The sequence below is a fragment of the Thamnophis sirtalis genome, unplaced genomic scaffold (assembly GCF_051295495.1).
Source record: "Thamnophis sirtalis isolate CommonGarterSnake01/CBP01778 unplaced genomic scaffold, rThaSir2_p1.2 scaffold_9, whole genome shotgun sequence".
NCBI classification, from domain to species: domain Eukaryota; kingdom Metazoa; phylum Chordata; class Lepidosauria; order Squamata; family Natricidae; genus Thamnophis; species Thamnophis sirtalis.
In genome coordinates this window covers 14,313,151-14,326,879 of record NW_028261389.1, presented here as the reverse complement: position 1 = coordinate 14,326,879, position 13,729 = coordinate 14,313,151, and the positions used below count along the sequence as shown (strand labels likewise).

Sequence of the window (13,729 nt, the reverse complement as noted above, 5' to 3'; positions counted from 1 at the left end):
CTCCCACATGGTACGCTCCATGCTAACCTGCTGTACTTCTATTTGTAGGATTTCACTGTTTTCAATATGGCAAGCATTGAAATGATGGAGCCATGACTTTCACAGAAGCAGCTTAGGAGAGCAAGCCGAAGACAAAATAATTGCAACCAGCCTGCCTTCCATTGAAGACCTGTATATTTGCGCAGATCAGAAGGAGGCCTGAGAAGATATCTGCAGACTCTCACATCCTGGACATAAGCTGTTTCAACTCCACCCCTCGGGAAGACACTACAGCATTGAGGGCCAAAACAACTAGACACAGGGACAGTTTTTTCCCGTTAGGCCATCACTTAGCTGAACACCTACAGTATTTTTCAGACTATAAGATGCACTGGACTATAAGACGCACCATAATTTTGAAGAGGAAAACAAGAAAAAAATAGTTTTTGCCCTCCCCAGCCTAGTGGTGGGTTCGGGCTGGTACACCCCGGTACAGGCATACCAGTGGCCGCTAGGAGCAGCGGCCACTATACCGGAATAGTGTTTTGGTGGGCCCACCCACCCACCCACCCGTGTTCCTTACTTGCTTTAAAGCCAATTGGGGCACTTGCACACATGTGCGCAGTGTACGGCATCTGCACAACCTCCACGGATCAGCTGGAGCATTACAAGGCAGTGGGTGCGCATGCATGCACAGCATGTGTGCCTGGACGCCTGGCCCCGTCGCAGTCTACCGGTTGCGACAGGATCCGGAACCCACCATTGCCCCAGCCCACAGGAGCACTCTGCAGGCCTCCCAAACCCTCAGCATGCCCCGTTTTTGTGAAAAATGGGCCATATTCAGTGTATAAGACGCACCAACATTTCCACCCTCTTTTGGGCGGAGGGGGAAGGGAGAAAGTGCATCTTATACTTCGAAAAGTACAGTAATTCTCACAGTACTGTCTAATGTCAATATATATCTACCCATATAGTATGGCTGTAGTATTATTATTCATTGTTCTTATTTACCCTTCTTACTCTCCACTCTGATTATTATTATTCTATTGCTTTGCATGTACACCGAGAGCTTTTGCAACAGAGGCAAATTCCTTGTGTGTCTAATCAGACTTGGCCAAATCAAATTATTCTGTTCTGTTCTAATCAATTCAATTCACTTTCTGATGACTAAAGATTACGGGAGACAAAGTGCAAATAGCTATATTAAGGGAGGCTATTTCAGCCTTTTCATTTCATACAATATCCACACTCCTGTCTCATATTCTATCAGCCCAGATTCATTCTTGGTATGTGGCCTTTAAATAGACAATTTTCCATTCTATCTTTTTTCTGCACAGAAAAGAGGTACAATGCATTTTTACAAAAAAAAAAAATGTTGATTACACACAATCTTCCTAAAGGAAATTGACCTTGACTGTTCTTTGGAAGGACAGAGGCTGAAGCTGAAGCTAAAATGCTTTGGCTATGAAATGAGAAGAGAGGACTCCTTGGAAAAGACCCTGATGTTGGGAAAGATGGAAGGCAAAAAAGAAAAGAACAGCAGAGGATGAGATGGTTAGATAGTGTCATTGACGAAATGAACACGAATTGGGTAAAATTCACGAGACAGTTGAGATGTTATAGCCCACTAGCGGCCAGCGGAGTTGGCAGCAGATTCAGACAGTGAGGAGGCTGGGGAGGAACATGGGCCAGTCCTGGAGTCTGAGGAAGGCTCTGATGAGGGCTCTGTGTTGGAGGCAGAGAGGAGGCCAGCGTCATATGCCAGTTATCAGCTGCCTTCCAATCAGAGTCAGACATCAGTGAGGTAAACAAATAGCTGGAGCCTGTTCCCATTGTGTGCATGCACAGATTTGCCAGACGAATGGAACAGCTAAAGAACAGGGGTTGACTTGGGAGTAAGGCCACAGGTGGACGATGAATGGCCCCTCCCAGAGGAAATAAAAGAGGAGGGAAAGGGGAGTGGAGTATGCAGGAGACAATTAGTTTGCTTAATTGGTTCAAGACTCTCCAATACTTCTTGCCATGTTTTGCAGATAGTGGCCTGGCAGCTCTCCAAGCTGGATAAGGTCTGTGACTGTAAATCCTTCCCTTGAAAGACTTTGCTGGATGTGAATGAGCAGAATTCACAGTAAATTAATTAAAGGGGTTTTTGTCGGGACCAAGAGTTTGCTTCATGCTCTTGGGAAGTCTTGGTCAGAACAAGAACAGGGGGGGCCTGGCATGCTGTGGTCCATGGGGTTGTGAAGAGTCGGACATGATTTAGTGACTAAACACCACCACCACAAATAATTTTCTTGATTAGCGATTTAAATACTGGAAGACCCTGTCCTTTCCCCATGCAATTGGCCTTATGATGGCACTCTACAAAAGAGCTCTGAAAACTCTCTGCTTCCTTTGGCTTTTGGTTAGAGTGGGTTGTGGATCCCGTTTTTTTTTTATTGATGTTTTTTAATATAGCATTGGGTAGTGTTTTTCTTTTAAATTGCGTGGCACGATCGCTTTTACTATATATTGCCCGGAGTCATTGTGGAATTGAGTGGCCTAATTAATTAAAGAGTATTTTCCCCCTGAGTGGGTTTTTAATTTATTTCCATTTAAATCAATTCCAGCCTGAATTTACAGTCTTCTCTATGGCTCCACCATGCTTTTATCCTTGCTTTACAAAAGTGATTATTTTCTACCTTAATCAGTATGCCATGTATGAGCTTATGAAGAAAAATAGAAGTAAAGTAAAGTTCAAGCTGAGCTTGGCTCCTAGTGAATATATGGTCACAACCACACAGTTTTCTTGGCAACAGTTCTAATGGGTTTTTTCCCCCCCTGGGATATGTTTCAACTTCCTAGCCTAGTCCTTAGCCAGATATTCCCCAGAATCTTCCAAATGCTAAATAGGCCCAGCCCTCCTTATCTTTCAAGACCAGGCATGGTCTGCCAGGTGATGCCATCTGTTCAGATAAAAGGCAACCAATTCTTTAATTTACCCAATCCCATCCAGGAGAGGGCAGTCACACCTATGTACAGGTAAAAGTAATTTCGCAGACATAGATCAGAGAGGCAACCAAGTTCCAGTTCCGGCAACAAACTGGACAATTTATTTATATGTATTACTCAATTCATACCCCATTTTTCTTTTTATTCCCGTGCAACTTACAAACAACAAAAAACACCAGGTACAAAACAGAAGTAAAGCAATACAATTAAAACCAATGAATAAGGTAGCTGACAATTAAAAGCTTTGAGAAAGAGATGTATTTCCACTACCTTCCTAACTGATGAGACAGGAGAAGCCAAATTAAGTCCTTTAGGAAGCCTGCTCAATAGCCTGAGAGCCATAAGACGAAGGCCCTTTCTTGTGTCTCCCATAGATGAGCTTCTGGCACTTGGAGCGTTCTTCTGCTGGTGTCAGTAACCAGACAGCTCATAAGATGAGAAGTGGTCTGGAAGACAATCAGTCACTAAGCCAGCTAGGACTTTATAGCTCAACTCCAACACCTTCAATAGTGCTGATCTTTCAGTAAAGACATCATATGATCTCTGTATCTTGCACTAGTCAGCAGGCTAACCCATGTAAAGAGCCATGGGTGGGATTCAGCCGGTTCAATCCGGTTACGGTGAACCGGTAGTTCCGGCAATCAGTTGCTCCGCCCACCCGCCCCTCCACTAGTCAGTCCTATATTTCCTTTGTTTAACGCCCAGCTGAGCAGCACACCAGAGCGGATTGCCACGCCTCAGCTGTTTTACTCACCTGACTGCCCCTTAGAACACAGGTCCTGAAGATGAAACTTAAATGCTTTGGCCACCTAACAAGAAGGAAGAACTCATTGGAGACTAGCATAATGCTGGGAAAGACTGAGGGCAAAAGAAGAAGGGGACAACAGAGAATGAGGTGAATGGATGGAGTCACCGAAGCAGTAGGCGTGAGCTTAAATGGACTCCAGAGGATGGAAGAGGACAGGAAGGCCTGGAGAAACGTTGTCCATGGGGGCGCGATGGGTTGGACACGGCTTCGCAACTAACAACAGCAACAACATGGCACAGGACCAGGCTACTTGTGGGATCACCTTTCCCTAAAAACATTTACCCATCCAACCAGGTCAGATAGGCGAGATACAGTCCTTGTTCTCAAAATATTGTCCTCTAATGGAAGCTAGGAAGTGTGCCTTTTCTGTGGCAATAACTGCCTAAGGAACATCTTGCCCCCTGAAGCTTGTCTGGCCCCCCACCCTTCTAGCTTTCCATTCAGTCTTAAAGACCTGGCTTTCCCCTTAAGTGTTGGGAGATAGACAATGATGTGTTTGCCTGGACTGGCACCAGATATCTGTTTTTACTTTTCTAAACGTTTTATGTTTTGAATGTATTTTACAGTTGCTAAAATGATTTGATTGGGAGCCGCCCAGAGTTGTCTGAAAGATGGGCAGCCATATAAATATTTTAAATAAAACAAACACATTTATGTTTTCTAACTTTTGTTAGAGCTTATTTTCTATTTTCCCTCGCCAGGTCTTTTTTAATACTTGGCAAATCAATGCTTTCATCCGGCATTGAATTCTGGATGTTTTATGAGCAATTGACCTGACATTAAAAAAACCAGGAACTTTAGGCTGAAGGGTTCAGTGTATCATCTACGTTTCTTTGGTTAAACTCAACCTGGGTGGCCCTGGGCGGCGGCAGCAGGGGAAGGGGGGGTTGGACTAGATGACCTATAAGGCCCCTTCCAACTCTGTCAATCTGAATCTAAGATGAAGGAATAGGGCCCCCACGGCTAGCCCATCCTATTCCCTGCAACAGCCACATTACAATCTTTAATTATCTCTCTCTCTGCCAGTTCTTACTCCACCAGATAAGTGGACTAATATACCAGGAATCAAAATACTTGCATTTTATTGTGCTAAGAGCCTGACTCCATTAAAAGATCCCGAGCCCTATCATAGTGAGGGATAACATTACCATTTTAGGCAACTTTAAAAGCATTTAAGGCATCTCTGCATTCTTTATAACAACTTCCACTGGACTTAGTGCAAGAGAAAGGAGACTGAGAAATACTGACCTGATTTGAACAGTACATTAAGGCATGGCTTATTAACTATAGTTTACTGAATAAATCACAACTTGCCAGGATGACAGCAATTGTAAACTGTGGCTTACATGATCAGATTCACATATAATATTAACCCAAGGCCAAGATTCATCTGGGAACTATCAGCTTCCCTAAGGCCACCTGCTTAAATTAGAAAAGTGAAACCTCAAAAAAATAAGGTATACTTAACTAATTTTCTCCAGCTGCATATTCAGCACACAATTCAAGTATGTTATGATGATTAGGCTAATTGCAATTATCTCATGCCTTAAAGCACTCACAGGTTAAACCCATAAAGCAACCTGAATTACACGATCATCAGAATTCACCTTGAAGACCTAGTGATAGCATCTCTCTCACTTTGTTTATTCCAGTTTTGGATGATTAAGTCCACACCACACCAAATCAATTATCTAAACATCCATCTCTGTTCCCATAATTTATTTATTTATTTATTTTTGAAGAAAAACCCATGCCCTCATGGAAACCAGAAGATCAAGCAAAGCAATTCGGAACAAATTTGCTAGGCTTTTACATTCAACGCTCCACACTCTTTTAAGTCAACCACACTTTACCACCTCTCCTCAGTGGTGGGAGTGGCAAAGAATTCCAGAACACAACTCTTGTTTTGTTAAAGTCGGTGTGCTGTATCAATCCTCCCCTGTTTGCCAAGGCAGATTATGAGGCTTTGTTAGCCTGGTTAACAAAACAAATTATTTTCCCATGAAGCATTCTCGTAGGACTGGCAAGGGCCACGCAGTTTCTCTTTGGAAACTGCTTGCTGCAATTTCTTGTGCAAACACCACTCTATAGAAGCCCTGACCTAGATTCGGCACAAGTAACAGCTGATTATGACCAAAGTTTCTGCTTCAGGGGACAGTTACCAGTTTTCGTGCACCGTTCAAGCAGTTAAAAATAGCAACTGGGCAGCATGCTTTCCTCCCAGCTTGGACACCTGACTCCAACTTGAGGCTAGAAGTACCTTATTTTTTGGGAATAAGACGCACCGGGGTATAAGACGCACCAAGATTTTGAAGAGGCAAATTAAAAAAAAGTTTTTGCACTCTGCAGACCTCCCAAAAATGGTCCTGTTTGCGTGAAAAAAAAGGGCATGCATAGCCTTTAGGAGGCTTGTAGGGTGCTCCTAGGGGCTGGGGGCAAAAATGAGTAAAAGACAGCAGATTTTTCACAAAAACAGGCCCATTTTTGTCAAACAGGCATGCATAGCCATTAGGAGGCTTATAGAGTGCACCTGGAGGCGGGGGGGGGGGGGGGAACGAGCAAAAACCAGTCCGTTTTTCCCTCATTTCTGCCCTCCCCAGCCCCCAGGAGCACTGGAAGCCTCCTAAGGGCTATACACGGCCATTTTGCAAAGGGGGCGGGGTTTTGGGAGGCCAAAAATGCTGCATTCAGTGTATAAGACGCACCCAGATTTTCACCCTCTTTTTTGAGGGGAAAAAGGTGCATCTTATACTCTGAAAAATACGGTAACTTCCATTCACAGGGACTTGCCTCAAGACACCAAAGCTGTCTGTTAAGCTAGAAAAAGAACTAAAACTTCAGAACTGGGAGCTAATAAAAGCCCTATTAGGAAATCAATTTTGTCAGGAGGTGGTAACAAGATTAGAAGTGCGGCTGTTCCTGCCTGCAGGCATCTCCAGGAAGGCATCATCTGTCCTTGGAACCACCAGCTGATCCAAGCTAGGACGCCTCCGCATTCCATGGTTTGTGGAAGGCTTGTTGGAAGTGGAATGGGTATTGCAGGTTAAGAAACTTAAAAGGCAGTTAGGAATTTTATTTAAAACAGCCAAACCTCATTCCTGGCAAGGATAAGAGTATAAGAATAAGGAACAAGAACAGCCCTTTAAGGGACTTCCAAAATGTTTTTTTTTCCTCTCACAACACCAAATCAAGGATTTTATGGAGCTGAGTAAATAGGCCGGAATCCATCTCACCTGCAATCTTTACAGATGCATGGGACGAAGAAGAAAGTGGAGAGAGAAATAACTTAAGTGAAACTGCTACATTTTATTATTTCATTATTTTAGAATAGCAGAGTTGGAAGGGACCTTGGAGGTCTTCTAGTCCAACCCCCTGCTAAGGCAGGAAACCCTACACCACTTCAGATAAATGGATATCCAACATCTTCTTAAAAACTTCCAGTGTTGGAGCATTCACAACTTCTGGAGGCAAATTGTTTCACTGATTAATTGTTCTGACTGTCAGGACATTTCTCCTCAGTTCTAAGTTGCTTCTCTCCTTGATTAGTTTCCACCCATTGCTTCTTGTCCTGCCCTCAGGTGCTTTAGCAATAGCAATAGCAGTTAGACTTATATACCGCTTCATAGGGCTTTCAGCCCTCTCTAAGCGATTTATAGAGTCAGCATATTGCCCCCAACAACAATCCGGGTCCTCATTTTACCCACCTCGGAAGGATGGAAGGCTGAGTCAATCCTGAGCCGGTGAGATTTGAACAGCAGAACTGCAGTCAGCTGAAGTAGCCTGCAGTGCTGCATTTAACCACTGTGCCACCTCGGCTTCTCTTCTTTGGAGAATTAACTCCCTCTTCTTTGTGGCAGCCCCTGAGATATTGGAATGCTGCTATCAGGTCTCCCCTAGTCCTTCTTTTCATTAAACTAGACATACCCAGTTCCTGCAACCGTTCTTCATATGTTTTAGTCTTCAGTCCCCTAATCATTTCCGTTGCTCTGCACTCTTTCTAGAGTCTCCATATCTTTTCTACATTGTGGCGACCAAAACTGGATGCAGTATTCCAAGTGTGGCCTTACCAAGGCAATGTAAAGTGGTATTAACACTTCACGTGATCTTGATTCTATCCCTCTGTTTATGCAGCCTAGATCTGTGTTGGCTTTTTTGGCAGCTGCTGCACACTGCTGGATCATATTTAAATGGCTGTCCACTAGGACTGCAAAATATTAAGCTACCTTTCTAGAGACTTGCACATAAATGCAGGCAGTTCTTGTTTAGCAACCCACAATTAGGACCTGGCAACTACATAATTAAGCAATGAGGTTGTTAAGTGGAAAGTCACATAACCTTGACTGTGCTTCCTCTCCTTCCCTCCCCCCACCCATTTGAAATACTCTCCCTTCCTGCACAGGGATAATTAGCAAAAAGGAAATTAATATTTGTATTCACATTCATTGGAGATGAAGAGATTACAAGAGAGCAAGCAAGTTCCACAATGGGAAAAACAATGGGTTGTCTGCATAGTGCCTTCAGGGCTGTCAGTTGCACTGCACACTTTTCATGTGTATTCCCTATTGAGTGCCTCCTTAATCCCTTGCAATCCCTTCTTCTCCAATATCTCCGCTCTGCAAGGGGGGGGGGAAGCAACAGGACAGGCAAAGTACAACCCATACTGACGATACCCTATTTCCCTGAAAACAAGACCTCCCCTAATAATAAGCCCAATCAGAGGTTTGAGCACATACACTAAAATAAGCCCTCGCCTGAAAATAAGCCGTCCCTAAAAATATTTAAAAGCATGCACAGCAGGTCCCCGCCATTTCCTCCGGCTGCTTGCCATGCAAACAACACGAGGTGAGGAGGTAAGGCCAGAGGGGTGGATAGGGAGGGGGGAGCATGCCCCGCGCATCCCACACGCCCTTACCTAATGGGCGCTCTTGCAACCCTAATCACCACACTCCTTCTGTCGCACTAATGGTCGTCACAAAAAGAGTGGCAGGGCCAGTGACGTGCAACACAACCACGCTCACCGTCACTGCCTCCTGCACCCCAAAAATAAGACCTCCCCAAAAATAAGGCCAAGTGCTTATTTCGTGGTCAAAAGAAGACCCTGTCTTATTTTCGGGGGGAAACAGTAAGTAGTACTCCTCAACTTACGACCACCATCGAGGCCAAAATTTCTTGCTAAGTGAGACAGTAAAGTGAAATCTTCCCCCTTTTACGATCTTTCTTGCCTCATTCACAAGAATATGAAGCCCGTACTATAGTTTGCCTGGGCTTGTCTTTTAAAGAATATGGCCTCAGAGTTTTGAAAGCCCTGTGGTCTGAGATTTTTGTACTTGGATCGTAAGGATTGAAAGCGAAGTTTGTCTACAAAACACATTGTATCATTGTCTCACTATTGTATGCTTTAACGTGCCTCGGTTTGGATAGCATAAATTAGTGTTGGCGAACCACTTCGGCACTGAGTGCCGAAACAGGGGTGTGCACGTGGGGGAGCGCCAGAAACTGGAAGAGCAGCTCCCCAGTGCACACATGTGGAAGCACTGGAAACTAGAAGGGTACTTCCCCGCACGCATGTGCACTCCAGGAAGCTCAACTTCTGGTTTCCAGCACGAACATGCATGCCAGTCGCCTGGTCTTCGTTTCTGGAGTGCAAGCGCACGTGAAGACAGCTGGCTGGCACACCGGAAACTGGAAGAGCAACAGACGATGGCTGGCGTGCCCTGAGAGATGGCTCTGCGTGCCACTTCTCGCACGTGCGCCATAGGTTTGCCATCATGGGCCTAAATAGTTGCTTCCAATTCTATACATCTATAGAGCTTCCTCTGCCTAAAGAGTTTAGAGTTTAGAGTTTTATTAGTATTTGTAGGCCGCCCTTTTCCCTGAGGGGACTCAGGGCGGCTCACACAAAACCGGGAAGGGGGAATACAGACATTAAGATAGAAACATATAATAAAATAGTAGGCAACATACATTCATCATTCGGGAGGGGTAACTATCCTTATCCCCAGGCCTGACGGGCGAGCCAGTTCTTCAAGGCTATGCGGAAGGCTTGGACGGTGGAGAGGGTACGAATCTCCACGGGGAGCTCGCTCCAAAGGGTCGGGGCTACTGCTGAGAAGGCCCTCCTCCTTGTAGTTGCCAGCCGACACTGGCTGGCCGATGGAATACGGAGGAGGCCTAATCTATGGGATCTTATTGGTCGCAGGGATGTAATTGGCAGAAGGCGGTCTCTCAAGTATCCAGATCCACTGCCATGTAGGGCTTTATGGGTGACTAATAGCACCTTGAAGCGCATCCGGAGATCGACAGGTAGCCAGCGCAGCTCGCGGAGGATAGGTGTTATGCGGGTGAATCGGGGTGCACCCGCAATCACTCGCGCGGCTGCGTTCTGCACTAGCTGAAGTCGCCGGATGCTCCTCAAGGGTAGCCCCATGTAGAGCACATTGCAGTATTCCAGCCTAGAGGTCACAAGGGCCCGAGTGACTGTTGTGAGAGCCTCCCGATTCAGGTAGGGTCGCAACTGGCGCACCAGGCGAACCTGGGCGAATGCCCCCCTGGTCACAGCCGTTAAGTGGTGGTCAAATGACAGCTGTGGATCCAGGAGGACTCCCAAGTTGCGAACCCTCTCTGAGGGGTATAAAATTTGACCCCCCAGCCTGAGTGGTGGAATATTAGCCAAATCTTTGGGAGGAAAACACAACAGCCACTCGGTCTTTTCTGGGTTGAGCACAAGCTTGTTAACCCTCATCCAGTCCATAACGGCCTCAAGGCCCCGGCTCATCACGTCTACCGCTTCATTGAGTTGGCACGGGGCGGACAGATACAATTGAGTATCGTCCGCATATTGATGGTATCTAATCCCGTGCCTGCGGATGATCTCTCCCAGCGGTTTCATGTAGATGTTGAATAGTAGGGGGGATAGGACCGAGCCCTGAGGCACCCCATAATTTAGGGGCCTAGGGGACGATCTCTGCCCCCCCACTAACACCGACTGCGACCTGTCCGAGAGGTAGGAGGAGAACCACCGTAGCACGGTGCCTCCCACTCCCACCTCCCGCAGTCGTCGCAGAAGGATACCATGGTCGATGGTATCGAAAGCCGCTGAGAGGTCAAGGAGGACCAGGATGGAGGAATGTCCTTCATCTCTGGCTCTCCAGAGATCATCCATCAATGCGACCAAAGCGGTTTCTGTGCTGTAACCGGGCCTGAAGCCTGACTGGAAGGGGTCTAGATAGTTTGCTTCCTCCAAGGACCGTTGGAGCTGGAAGGCCACCACCTTCTCAACAACCTTCCCCAAGAAGGGAAGGTTGGAGACTGGACGATAGCTATTAAGAACAGCTGGATCCAAGGATGGTTTCTTCAGGAGGGGTCTCACCACCGCCGCTTTCAGTGTGGCGGGGAAGTTCCCCTCCCGAAGGGAGGCGGTTACAACCGCCTGGATCCAGCCTCGTGTCACCTCACTGCAGTTAGTAACCAGCCATGAGGGACACGGATCCAGAACACAGGTGGAGGTACTTACAGCTCTCATGGCCTTGTCCACATCCCCGGGGGTAACGTCCTGAAACTCAACCCAGAGCTGTTCTACTTGGTCCCCTTGTGCCTCGGCTGGAACTGCGGGGGTGGAGTCCAAGTCCGACCGAAACCGAGCAATTTTGTCCGCTAAGAATTGGGCATACTCTTCAGCTCTGCCCTGCAAGGGTTCCCCCGCCTCCCTTTTGTTCAATAGGGAGCGGGTTATCCTAAACAGGGCGGCTGGACGGGACTCAGCGGATGCTACCAGGGTGGCTATGTGGGATCTTTTTGCTGCCCTAAGTGCCCTGGTGTATTCCCTGGTGCAGGTGGTTACCATTGCTCGGTTCGATTCGGACTTATCGGACCTCCAACGGTGCTCTAGGCATCTCCTCCGGCGCTTCATCTCCCGGAGTTCCTCGGTGAACCAAGGGGGTCTCCGGGATCCGCCGCCTCGGAGGAGCCGCAGTGGCGCAATCCGGTCGAGGGCCTCCGACGCTGCCGAATGCCACGCAGCAGCCAGAGTCTCCACCGGACTGTGGGCGAAAGTGTCAGGAATAACCCCAAGCTCTGTCTGGAACCTTGACGGTTCCATAAGACGCCTGGGGCGGAACCACCTGGTCGGTTCCTCCTCCCTACAGTGGGGGTTTGGCCTCCGGAAGTCGAGCCTCAGTAGGCAGTGGTCTGACCACGACAGGGGTATGATGTCACTCCCCCTCAGACCAAGATCACAAATCCACTGCTCCGAGAGAAATACAAGGTCAAGCATGTGTCCCGCTGAATGGGTTGGGCCTCGAATTACTTGGGTCAAGCCCATGGCTGTCATGGAAGCCATGAACTCCTGCGCCCCATCAGAGTTTTCACCGAGCGACGGCAAATAAGCAGGGTTGATTGTATTATCAACATTTGTTTGATTCTCTTTGGGGAGAGTTTTAAAGAGAAGCAAGATGTCAGTCACTTCCCTTTCAACTTTTTTTGAAATTTATAACATCCATTCTATCTGTACATCACCACCACTTTGCAGTATGTCAACTTCAGAAAGATGACTTTTAAACACCAATATTTTGCTGTAGGGTTTTGTAAATTGATTCTCTTGCCTCAGTAAGGCAGAAAATGCATTAGATATTATATTGTAACGTTGAAGATTATAGTTCTGAATCTGTGCACTGCTGCTCTTTTCAGAGTTCAGTTTAAGTACTTATTATGTGTAGCCTGTACTTACAGCCGTGAATGTCTAGGCAAGCAGGGTGAATTAAAAAATGAACCAGTCTGCAGTAGAATCTAGCTTACACTTTAAAAACAAGTCCGTATTCTTTCTTTAAAAAAAAAAGGTCTGAATCGAGCTGTTGATTATAGTTCAGGCTAATTCCCTACAAAATTGTAGCTAAAATGGAGATAGCACTACTTTATTTTTCATAAAAGTAAAATTTTATACTTCTGAAACCCATTTTTGAAGAATCTTTCACCATATGTTTATGAATTCCTATACAATTCACTTGATTCACATACATACAAATTGGGGTGGGGTATATAAATACATGAGTAAAGAACTTGCATGGAAGGAGTTTGGGCACTTCGAGTATCATTCTGCTCTTGAAACACAAATAATCCTCACTTACCAATCATCTCATTCAGTGACTGTTCCAAGTTATGACACTGCTAAAAAAATAACTCTACAACCATTTATGATGTTCTCAATCAGAGGTAGTATTCAGCTGGTTCGGACCAATTCGCCCGAACCGGTAGCGGAAATCACGGGTGGGCCTGCCCACCCACCACAGCTCTGTGCTGGGCACGTTTTTGGGGCCGGGCACATGCACGGAAGGGGCACATATGAGCAAAGTGTATGTGCGGAAGGGGTGCATGCGCGAAGCGAGTGGGCGTACACGTGGCGAACCAGTGGTAACAAATTGTGAAACCTACCGCTGTTCTCAATGTCCCTCTGTCATGTGGTTGCCACTATACAGGTAGTCTTTGACTTATAACAATTCATTTACTGACCATTCAAAGTTACAACTGCACTGAAAAAAAGTGACAGGACGATTTTTCACACTTTGCAGCATCCCCATGGTCATGTGATCGAAATTTGGACGATTGGCAAGGGCAAACAAAGTCAACGGGAAAGTCGGATTCACTTATCAACTGTACTACTAACTTAACAACTGCAGGGATCCACTTAACAACTGTGACAAGAAAGGTTGTAAAAATGGGACAAAATTCATTTAACAAATGTTTTGCTTAGTAACAGAAATTTTGGGGTCGTGGTCGTAAGTTGAGGACTACCTGTATTTAGTTACTTGACTACCTTGGGGAAAGCACACATTCTCTTACTGTGTAAGAAATCTAATCGGGACATGCCTGTTGATGATTTTAAGGTCAACAGCCCATTTAACAGTGCCCGTTTATCAGTTTCAGCTGACAGTGTATTATTATCTTTTATTGTACACA

General features: G+C 46.0%; 1 protein-coding gene across 23 annotated transcripts in view; it reads right to left on the bottom strand.

The window, feature by feature from the left end:
- Positions 1–13,729, bottom strand: part of MICAL3 (microtubule associated monooxygenase, calponin and LIM domain containing 3) — a 229,733-nt gene that overhangs the window by 135,281 nt on the left and 80,723 nt on the right. Inside the window, exon 1 of one of the 23 annotated variants that reach the window (XM_087722864.1) lies at positions 3,241–3,384. The exons of the other annotated variants lie outside the window; for them this stretch is intronic. The gene's annotated coding sequence lies outside the window, so the exon portion shown is untranslated. Of the gene's footprint in view, positions 1–3,240; positions 3,385–13,729 lie in introns of those variants that run through there. 23 annotated transcript variants of the gene reach the window in all.